Source organism: Limulus polyphemus, unplaced genomic scaffold (genome assembly GCF_000517525.1).
Source record: "Limulus polyphemus unplaced genomic scaffold, Limulus_polyphemus-2.1.2 Scaffold3771, whole genome shotgun sequence".
Lineage (NCBI taxonomy): Eukaryota > Metazoa > Arthropoda > Merostomata > Xiphosura > Limulidae > Limulus > Limulus polyphemus.
In genome coordinates this window covers 14,283-26,209 of record NW_013669381.1, presented here as the reverse complement: position 1 = coordinate 26,209, position 11,927 = coordinate 14,283, and the positions used below count along the sequence as shown (strand labels likewise).

Here is an 11,927-nt window from a genome sequence, read left to right as displayed (position 1 = left end):
CACCTGGGCCCTCCAATTTCTTTTCATCCATCGGAGGATGGCTTCTGGTGGATCTGGTGTTAACTGTGTAGGAGGTGCACTCCTCCAGAGGCAGGTTTCTGGTATGGAAGCTCCTCTTCCCTTCCGGTACCTGTTCTTGAGGTGAATGGTAAAGGATCCTTTTCCTACTGTGGAACTGATGTACATACAATTCTAAATGCCACCAGGTATTGGTTGAGGTAGGTTGAACTTCCCTCTATGGTCTGTCACTCTATATAGAGGGGGTCCCATTATTTCTGTAACTTTTTTGGAGTCCTTCCTTTGTTTCTACCCTTTTATCGACACATTACTAACAGGCGATGAGTATATCTGGCTCAGAAGTGGTGTGGTTTCCCACTTGTGTGTTGTTTTTACTTCCTTCTTACACTCCATGGTTTTCCTTTAGGCACTTCCTCAAGGGATATCATCTTCCTACAGGCCCTCCACCTGTTCATTGTGGAATTCCAGCTTTTTGTGACTGTAGAGATGATACCTGATTTTGACTTATCAATATGTTTATAAGTACACTCTAAGGTTCTGTTAACTTTACTACCAGCACTAGAGCATTGCTTCAATGGCTTGAGTGACTTATATGAATCTGTGCTGTTGAGTTGTTTTCCATCTGTGTGGTTGGAATTTTGATAACCAATGTGTTTAATATAAGTAAGGGTCATTTTTCAAATAATTGTCCAACTTTGCAGTTGATCCAGGTCATTATGTAATACCTCAACATCCTCAGTATAGTTGTAAATACATAAGAGTTTAATGTTATTAGATAATTCTAATAATTTACTAATTATGCCACTATCAATATTAATGCAAAAAAGAAAAAAAGCAAAGGGTCAAGCACTCCTGAGGCACTTTAGTAACAATGATTCAGTTTGATTAGACTCACTCCATTAATAACAACATTTACCTTATCCTTTTTAACTACTCTACAATCTAATTAACTTATCTTTTTCCTAATCACTACCTGTGTATTTTTGTAGCTGATCTTTTATGTAGCACATTACTAAAAACTTTTTAAATTCTAAGAATGCCAACTCCACACCCTTTCAATAATCCAGGTAACAAGTAATAATCTTGAGAGAGCTAGCAAATTAGTAAGACAAGATTTCCCTTTGTTGAAACTATGTTTGCATTCTTGTATGATATATTTCACTAAATGCTTTTGTAAAGCTTCTTTTAGCATATACCATAGAATTTGTTCCACTAAAGAAGTAAGACTAACTGATCTATAATTTCCAGGACAACTCTTATCACCCCTTTTAGGAATAGGGGTAATATTAGTAATTCCAGTCTTCAGACACCTGCTCACTGTCTATTGACCTACCAAAAAGGCTTGCATATGCAATATTTGACCTTTTTTAAAACCACTGGGAAAACCTTGTCTAGTCCTGGAGCTTTATCCATTTTTAATCCCTTATTCATTCTACTTAAAAACAATATTCACATTAATTCCAATATTTTCCATAGAATGCTTAGGGTCAGAAATATTGCTAATGCCTTCTCATGTAAGAAAAGAAGAGATAAAAACACTTAGAAGCTTAGCTATCTGAGCTCTTCAACAGAAACATTGCCATCAGCATTCTTTAAATACCTAATCCCCATTATTACATTTTGCTTACCTTTTGTCCCCTGCTGGGACAGCGGTAAATCCACAGATTTACAATGCTAAAATCAGGGGTTCGATTTCCCTTGGTGGACACAGCTGATAGCCTGATGTGGCTTTGCTGTAAGAAAAACACACACACACAAACACACGCTTACCTTTAAGTTTAAAAAATCCTTGATTTTAGTTTTAACATTATCAATTGTTTCTTATAAGCCCTCTTGGGTATCCTAATTTCTTTCTTAACCAAATCTCTATCTTTTTATTGTTCTGTAAACTTTCCAATCTATTCATCACTTTATACTTCTTAAACTTTGACATTTATCCATAATTTTCTCTTTTATGTCATTTCTAACCTAATTAGATATGATCTTTCTTGTTATCCTTTTCTTCTTTTTAGGAACATGTCTCTCTTGAATTAAAGGAATTTTATTTTCTTAATTTCCCAAATTTGTTTTACATTACCATTTAAATCATTATTACTATTTGGTAATGATATCTCATGGCCTCAAAATTGTCTTTCTGAAAATTAGGAACTTAAAATTACATTTCTTTTTATCTCAATAAGTTGCAGAAAACCAAACCTAATTATGCAATGATTGCTTTTTTTTCAAAAGTTTCCCTGCTTCAATTGTATTGTTGTCACTATTTAACAGTAAATCTAAATTGCCTTCCCCCATAGTTGGAACTCTGACCATTTAGTAGAGAAAATGATTCTGAATCATTTCAATGAATCATTTTTCCTTACTGTTTTTCTCCATACATCCTTTTTAAAAGCCTATGATTATTAAATACTTTATAACATGGAGTTATATCATAGTCTTCCATTTCAAGTGGAGCTCTGAACTCATCTATTTTGTTTTTAATACTCCAAACATTAGAATAATAGCAATTAACTTATGGTGTGAATGCCTTTTCCAAGCTGGTGAAGCATAATTGCAATTAAGTATACTTGTCTATTTTCTCTATTCACGCCTCATTCTAAAAAAAATTGAAATGAGGCTTTTAATGCATCACGTATAGGCCTATTGTAAACACACAATTGCGACTTCAAACAAAGGCCTGAAGGATCCTGGATTGACAATTAATTTAGCTGCTGTACGCAATATTTCAATGGGGGATGTTACTGCAATCATTCAAAGACATTCAAAAGTGTCTATAAAACATCTCAACAAAGGCTCCAAGTTCTTCCATGGGTTGTATGGTACATGATATTGAAGGTAGGTCATCTGTAACATTTTGTGTCATAGACATAGAATTAACATTGCATGCCTGGAAAGTCCTACATTTATTATGTTTGAAATTTCTATGTCAATAATCATTAATAATTTTTTAATATTGTGTATAAATAATTTGATAAATATAACTTCATGACAGTTTAAATATACAGTATTAGGTGCCTGGTAGGTTATCTGTATTCACTATGCATTGATAGGGCGACGGGGGGGGGGGGTCAACACTGAATAATTTTTAATCCCTCAACAACAACAAGAAAAAACAAACATTTTTTTTATTATCGAGTTTAGACTTAAAGCGGTCCACAAAGGTTTTATCTGTCAATTGGAACATTGTTGTTATTTTGACAGTTTTGCAAATATTTTCTATATTGAGAGTGAATGCTTGTCACTTGAACATGGGTTATAATGAAACAATCTTATGTTGGCAAAAACTGAAACTGATTCTTTTTTTGCCCCAAACACCATTACCACTCAGTCTAATGTGTCTAGGCTACTGGGTTAACAGGGTTTTATTCTTTATAATGTTAGATCTTTAAATACAGATATTATATACATTAGATACAACTTCTGAATATAAAGGCCTATATAGCACTATAATTTCTGATACAGCATATTATCTCTTCACATATAATTAGCTATTCTGGTTCAATGCTGCCCTTTATATTGATAAAAAAAATTATGCATGCCACAAGCCTTTTGCCTCTCCTCCATTAGAAACGACTCATTCCAATGTGTTTCTCATGTAAATCATCATGTGATAACCCTCCACCAATGAGAGTACCACACACTTGTGTTAAGCATGTGACTCCCTCTATTCAATTCTACCAACTTATCTCTTCTTGTTTGGCATAACTCACGTATAGAGGTTTCGAATTTTGCTCTTGTGAGCTTCATTATTGTAACTTTAACAGTTAATGAGTTGTATTTTTGAAGTGTTTTTTAATTGTTTTTGTTTTATACAACTGACAGATTTATTTTCAATTTACTTTCTAGTCTTTATTTTTTATTTTTTCTCTCAAACAAATTGTTTGATTTATTATTTACCATGAATTTCAAGGTTAACTAGAAGCACTTTTTCACTGGAGGTGACCCATCGTTGGATTTACCTGTGATTATTTGCTCGGGAGATTGATTGTTATATGGGCCAGCCACCTTTTCCTGAAGTTGCCCCAATTCCTCATGAACAATCCAAACCTGCTCGTTCTGATGAAGATTTTGATAACCTTTTTCCATCACTGGATTTTGCTTTATCTTCCTATGCCCCACCTGTGGAATTAGTTAGGCCTAATACGGCGTTTTTAGATATTATTTCTCAGGCATGTGATGTTTTATCCCTTTTCCCGATTTCTCATGATCGTCGTCTTCCTTTGTTGCACATTAGTTTTTCTCCTCCTTATTTAGTTTCCCCACCTTTTCTTGATATTAGAGCTCTTGCTCATTTTTCTCCCCAATTGGCTGAGGGTGGCAGCATGCCTTGCCCCCACGGACTATAGATCAGTTTGCTTTGGTATACCATCATGTAGACTACTAGACTCTCAGTTGTTGGAGTCCACTTTGCCAGTTTGGGGGGGGGGGCACTCCCTGATTTTCTGGAGCGTTTAGCCTTACTTCCCTTTTATGGTATTTATCTACCATACATCTCCTTTCAGAGGCTATGCACCAAAATCCTGATGGTTTTTTGAGGGACAGCCTCTCTTTTATTACATTCATGTTGGCTCATTTGTCATCCTTGGCTCTTGCCTTGAACATGTAGTTTCTCTGCTGTTGGGATTTTCTGAGTTATGATGTGGCCTTGTAACAGGTTTGTTTGCCACCCACTTATCTCAGGGAATTACATATAGCCCATTTTCTTAGGTGGTATGTTTTTGACTATATCCTGGACACTTTGTAATCATAAGTGGAATCCCTGTGTCAACACTCTACTCTTTCTTCTTTGGTAGCTCGTTTCTCGCAGTCAGAATCACGACAAGCCCCTATTCTTGTTTCCTGTCCTTACCTGTTCCTTCTTCCAGGGGTTCCTGTCATTTTATTCAACGTAGATCAACATGACGCCAACAGTACTGGTGACTACCTGGTGGGTTCTGGTCTGGTGGGAACTTGATTGTGTGACTTTGTTCTCCTTGGCGATATTCCCCTTGGTTATTCGAGTTCACTGAGATGGACTTGTCCTACAATTCCTTTCCCCTCCTCCTTTGTCACAGATACTCATTTCCTTCCTTCTGCCTCGGGATCCCATTTCCAGCCAGTATCTCAACAGGCCATCAAACCTGTGAATCATATTTCTACTGATTTTTATTCCAGGCTGTTTGAAAACAGGAGACTGGCAGCCTGTCATAGATTTGTCACACCTCAATCAATTTCTTAATCTCCCTCATTTTACCATGGAATTGTTTCTCACCCTCAGGTGAGCTTTTTCTCCAGGGTTATGGATGATGTGGATGGACACCATATATATATATGTTTACTTACAGACACCGATAGCTCAGCAGTTGTGACCATATCTTCAGTTTGTCCTTCGAGGGGTTATTTATCAGTTTCATGCACTTCTCTTTAGGTTTGCTTTGGCCTCATATGTTTTTTGTTGGGTGGTTTGAGCTTTTGATCATCTTCATATTCTCGGGATGCATTTGCATTATTATATGGATGACTGGCTACTGTTAACTCATTCTGAACAGGAGTCTGCCTGTCATACTCTTCATCTACAGCTCCTGGAGGCAACTCATTTGGGATGGTTAATCAAATTGGAGAAGTCTTTCCTTTGACCTACTCAATTTCTGATCCATGTGGATGCTTTTTTCAACCACCCATCTCAGTCGGGCCTAACCTTTTCCTCTTCAACTTCTTTCAGTAGAACTTTCAGTTCATCATGCTCTTACTGCTCCCTCTCTTACAGCTTGTGAAGTGCTATTGCATTTGGGGATGTGGTTTTCCATGGCCACACTTATCATCTTAGGTCGTGCTCATATGCAAGCTCTTCAAGACTAGTGGAATCTTGCATGGGATAATTTGCAGGTCTTATTACCCATACTCCTATCTGCATTGGTGGTTGGACAGGACTCACACATTGATGAGTGTCCGTCTTACTCATCCGAAATTACATATTTTCACAGATGCTTCCAGGGATGGGGTGTGTGGGTTGAGCAACAGGAGGCTTCAGGGTGTTGGCTTGTGGCCAAGAAGTCTTATCATATGAACACTTTGGAGCTTGTCGCTGTCTGTCAGGCCTTAGGTCATTTCGTCCATCTGGCCAGACAGTCTGGTAATGATTCATTCTGACAGTTCCACAGTTTTTGCTTATATCAATCACCATGGTGGTACTCGTTTTCAATCCCAATGTTTTCACATATTTGATATTATTTTCTGGGCCCACGTGCAGGATATTCATATCATTTGTCATGTTCCAGTGCTTTCAATCTTATTGCAGATCATTTTTCCTGTCCAGAGAGAGAATCTATCTGACAGAGTGGTCTCTTAACCCTATGGTTTTCCAATGGCTTTGCCTTCAGTGAGGTACTCCTTATATCGATGCATTTGCCACATCCCTCAACCATAAACTTCTGTTTGGTCTCCGGTTTCCTCCTGCTCTGGCTGTCGATGCTTTCAGTCAGGATTGGACCAACAAATACCTGTATGTTTATATTCCCATTCAACTCCTTTACTGGGTGATTTTGATCCACTTCATGTCAGGTCCTTTTGATTGCTCATTACGGAGTGCCTCAGCCATGGTTTCATCAACATATCCAGCTCTAACTTACCCCTCCTTTACTTCTTCTTCTGTCTCTCTTCCTTCTTTGGTAACCTCAGTCATTGGTGCTCCATTCTGCTCTTCCTGTCATCCATCTTTACACTTGGTTTTTATCCAGTCCTTGGCGAGGAGATCAGGATTGTCCCAACTTGTAGCTTTCTTTCTGGCCTGTTCCATCCGCCCTTCCTCCATGGAAGTTTATCAGTGTAAATGGAAAGTTTTTGCCATTGGTCTCTGGGCTGATCGGCCAACTGTTCCTCATTTCTTACTTGGCTTTTTTGATCAGGGATATTCTCTCTCCTTGATTTCCGGTTATTGAGCAGCTTTATCCCACACCTACCATTTTTTCCAATACTGTACTGTTGATCCATTTCTTCTGAACTGGGATGTTAATGTGGCCCTCACTTTGCCCCCATTTGAACCACTTTCCTTTTCCTTAAGACTTATTTCCTTCTCGTATTAGCCTGTGAACGTGGTGGGCTGATTTATTTGTCATTGAAGTTTCAAGTGCTCTTTATCATCCTACTTATCTTCTCCTTATCCAGATTGTTCTTTCTTCCCTAAAACATCGGCCGATTTCCCTTCCTTCCATTTCTCATCTTTATCCGCAGCCTGATCCCGATAGACTTCTAAGTCCTGTACGTGCTCTTTGATATTATATTGCCCAAACGGCTTCCATCCATGGTGCCTGTCCCCGCCTTTTTATTCCTTGGCAGTCATCCTCTGTTTGTAATCTTTCTCCTTCCACCCTCACCAATTGGGTTTGGCTTTCGATTCGATTGGCTTATTCCTTCCTTTTGACCTCCTCCTCCTATACTTTGTTCCAGGTGTCTTCTTATCAAATTCAACACCTTACCTTTTCTCTGGCATCTCATCTTTGTTGTCCATTGGAGGAACTACATCTAATATGTTCATCTTTCAAGATTTAAGTAAAAACAGTGATGGTAACTGTATTCAAAAATTTTGTATCCAAACATATTTTAGGTCTGGTATTTTGTAACTTTTATTTAGTGTAGTTCAAAAAAAATTTGTTTTTAGTGTTCAAACTTACATTTCTGTACAGCTTGGAGGAGCTTTTGCCCATAAACGATGCACATACAATTTTTTTAGAATTTTTATAATCTTTCCAAAGTATAGGTTTATATCTGCTGATAAAATATCATACTTTGGCTTTATTTCTTACAGAATTTTCATTCTCATACTATTTTAATTTATTCTCTTTCTTTGATTATATAAGTACAGTGTCTTATTCCCACTCTTTTATGACTTCATAACAAGTGATGTGAAATCTACTAATGAAACTCAGCTTTAGAAACAACTACAGATAAAGTTCAAATACCATTGCATAGAGCATATTATGAATAATTTAAATCAATATAGAATCAGTATAGTGGTGATACGAGTAATATATGGTTTTCTTAAGAAACGATTGATAACTGTATATTATAAGGATTTCACATGTGAAGTTTGAAAATTTCTGATGCATAAAAGTATTTTTTATCTTAAAATGAAAATTACTTTGCATGTTGGATAGGCAGCATGCGAAAAGAAAAAAGGCATGAGAAAAACTTTACTTTGAAAAATCAAAATTAAATATTTTATTTTTCAAAACTACATACTTATAGAACCTTTCATCTCAAATTTAAAAGTATTTCATCCACTAGTTTCATTTTTGTAAAGAACTTTCATGAGAGTTGCATACTCACTGTAGGTCATAGTCAAAGGGTTAGTCGATAGATTCACTAATCGATTAGTACATGCGTGTCCCCTACCAACATGTCAATGCAAGAAAAACAGAAAGGTGCCTATGTGTGTCATCTTTATGACTTTTTCAAATAGTATTTTATTCCTGTGTAATATATTTCACATAAACATAATACTTTGTGAATGAATCAATTATTGTCAGCCAAACATCACCAATATGCAATCACTATTATGTGTCTTTTTAAAAGATGTAGTAATCCCATACTAATCTACTGTAAATATAATGATAAAAACATATTTAACTTTTCTATCATCATTTGGCAGTAAGGTTGATATTGTCTTATTTTTTAAAAGAATCATGATTATATGTTGTTTGAATAACATGAACATGAAAATAATACTCATCATAGGTTTTATTCATCAGAATATTTTGCACTTGTCCACCATACTTGCCATGTTGACAGTGAACTTATCTAACCTTATTTGGTAAACATAAAAATAAAACTCATGTTTACAAGCATTACAGCTCAACAAAACCATAGTATATCTATTGAAAACTAAAAATACCATAATTTTAATCAAAGAACCAGACATCAACAGATATCTTTATTAAACCTTAATAAATCTCCAGTTGTATGACTTTGTTTAATTTTGAGTATATATCTTCCTGTGTCTGGGTAAACTACTTGTACATGATGATCACAAAACCTTCTCCAAACATTGTACATTTATTATTGTGTTAAACTTGTAATAATCTCTTTTACCTATTCAACCTGTCTTTAAAATGTATAAGCTTACCTTATTACAAGTTATCTGAATTATTTTCATTGCAGAAAATTTCTGTAACTTTCAAACACACAAATACTTGCACAGTTCACAAACAAAAGAAACTGAAAGGGCAGAAACTTTAAAAAATTAAACCTATATATTTATTTTACTATTATCTGATAATTAATTATTGCTTTCTTCATAGTATCCAATCATATCTAAACTTCCTTTATAGCTGTTTTTCATTAGTAAACGATCAAACCACTTAATGTGGTACCTTAACAAAATTTCAACCAAGGTCCAAGGCATGTACAAAAATTGAGGGAAGTACTTGAAAATCAAGAAATGGTTAATGTATGCTAAAATAAATTGACAAGTGGGTTGTTTTGTTTAGAGGCAAAATTCTGCAGCTGTGTAAATTGAAAATATATTGTTTTTTTTCATGAATTACCTTAAGTAAATGTCAGAAAATGACAAAATATTGATTCTAAAATATCTTTGGGTTAAGATTATTGAAATATATTTAGAATTAGTGTATGAAATTAACTTTAAAACTTATGTTTCATAAACTTTATCAAATGGCAAAAATAACAAAATTCAGAAGAGACCCTGTCTCCAGACTTCAAGCATAGTCATTTAGAATTAAGTTACATTTTTAATTCTGAACTTTGAACATGAAAATGTGTCATACATGCAAGGCAACTTTATTGCTTAAAATTTAGAAACAATGACATATTTATTCACTTATTAGTAATCTTTTGCACAATATTGTGTAGTGTGTATACGTTTCCAGACTTATTATTTCAGACAATTCAGTATTATTTTACATGTTTATAAACATGGTCACAACAATGTTGAGTCCATAAGTGCTGTATCTGATGTTACAAACATAACACATACACAAAATAACAATGTAGAAAAAAAAACAGTTATAGTTTATTTAAAATTACAGAAACTAAGAAACACAACACAGATTATACAGTAGAAAGTAGAAACATAAATATCATAATGCTTATATCGTCATTTAACAAAATATATATATTTAACTTCACTTTGTTAAAAGTTTGAATGACTAGTTCTCAGGAAAAGTCAACAATTAACAATATTAAATATTATTACGTCCCAGGTCATTAGTTAATTTCACGTATAATTTCTTTCCGAAGAAACTTTAGCGATACAAGTCCTTTCTTAAATAAAACTAGTTTATTCTTTCTCAATACAACTTTGCAATACACTTAATTTCCACATTCACGCTATAACTTAAACAAACGCTATAATTCACGTGCTCGACTCAATTGTCCGTCTCTATCTCTGTCTGCAATTCAATTCCATTCCATCGTTGCTGTCACTTCCTGGCGGTCTTATATACAAGAATACCGAACATCTAGTGAACACTCGAGGCTTCACGAAGGGACATGAATTTTCTAGAAGCTCATGACGTGTTACTAGCGTCACGTGACTTCCGCTGTCGTAACAATAGTATAGCTAAGGAAGGTTAACATGGTAACATTCTATAGATCCAGTGAGACTTGACTGGCATTTAAAATATGACCTGCACTACTAAACAACATTTCTGCATGGGTGCTGGTTGCTGTAAGTCTTCTGAGTTGTGGTACAAATGAACATTAACTGCCCAGAATCTGAATTGACCACACGTATCTATTCACTTGCTCTTCAGCAATCATTTCAGGATATTTCTTGACTATGACATGTTCTTATTCTTGTAAATAGACATCATCAGCTTTAAACAAGCAGATTTTTTTTCTTTGTTGGTAGTTTAGTTCTTGAATTTCATGGGCAATGAACCTACATGAAGGTGTCCCTTCACAATGGACTGACTTTGCTCATTTCCCCTAAACAGCTAAGAATTTGGTGTCAATAGTTGGATAATTTGATCCTTTATCATATTACACATTTTCTTTTTCTTATATTTCATGGGCAATGAACCTGCATGAAGGTGTCCCTTCACAATGGACTGACTTTGCTCATTTCCCCTAAACAGCTAAGAATTTGGTGTCAATAGTTGGATAATTTGATCCTTTATCATATTACACATTTTTTTTTCTTTGAGCATAGCATATCTTTAAGTTTGGCATCCAGAAAGCATATTTTCATCAGAATATTAACAGTGGCAGCTGATGTATATCTATTTTCAAGATCCTCAAACATTGATTGTTTAATCTATGCTATCATTCCTGAGTCACCTTTGACTGATTCTAGAATGATGAGTGTAACTGATGCAGTATAGTTAATAAACTTGATACAATGATGTAAGATTCATTGCTGAATTCTTGAGTAACTTCTGAAAAAGGCTTCAAAATTTCAACCAGCTTTTTCACATTGATCTTTTTTAATTCCAGTATTAACTCTGGTTTACCCAACTCCATTAGTTCTGCACATATGGGTTGTTGTTAATCTACATTTCTTTTCAACATGACATAAATGCCAATTTGAGTTTTGGTAAACTGAGTTGTGTTTGCTTGTTTACCAGAAAATATTTGGCAATAGCACTTGAACAGAAATTCTCAGCCAATTTAGAACAGCATGTGATCTCTTGATCCATTCCTGCATTTAGTCCCTTCTTGATAACTAAGTTCAATGTATTAACTTTTGATCCATGTTACTAACAGCTTTCACACAGTTGGAAGCATTGTCTGATGCAGTTACTTTAAACTTATTCAAGATATTGTTGCGTCATCGAGGACACGTGACTGGTGTGGCGCCACGTATTTTCTAGAACTATCCTGTACCTTGGCGAATGCTCTAGTATTTACTAGATATAGGGTAGTCTGGTATATAAAAGAGGGTGACAACGTGACGGGACAATAATGAATGTGTAGGT

General features: G+C 35.2%; 1 long non-coding RNA gene across 1 annotated transcript in view; it reads right to left on the bottom strand.

The window, feature by feature from the left end:
- Window positions 1-229: 229 nt before the first annotated feature.
- Window positions 230-11,927, bottom strand: part of LOC111088441 — a 16,713-nt gene continuing 5,015 nt past the window's right edge. Inside the window, exons 3-4 of the long non-coding RNA XR_002612966.1 lie at window positions 1,647-1,659; window positions 230-242 (exon numbers count right to left, since the gene is read on the bottom strand). This is a non-coding gene — a long non-coding RNA (uncharacterized LOC111088441). The remainder of the gene's footprint in view (window positions 243-1,646; window positions 1,660-11,927) is intronic.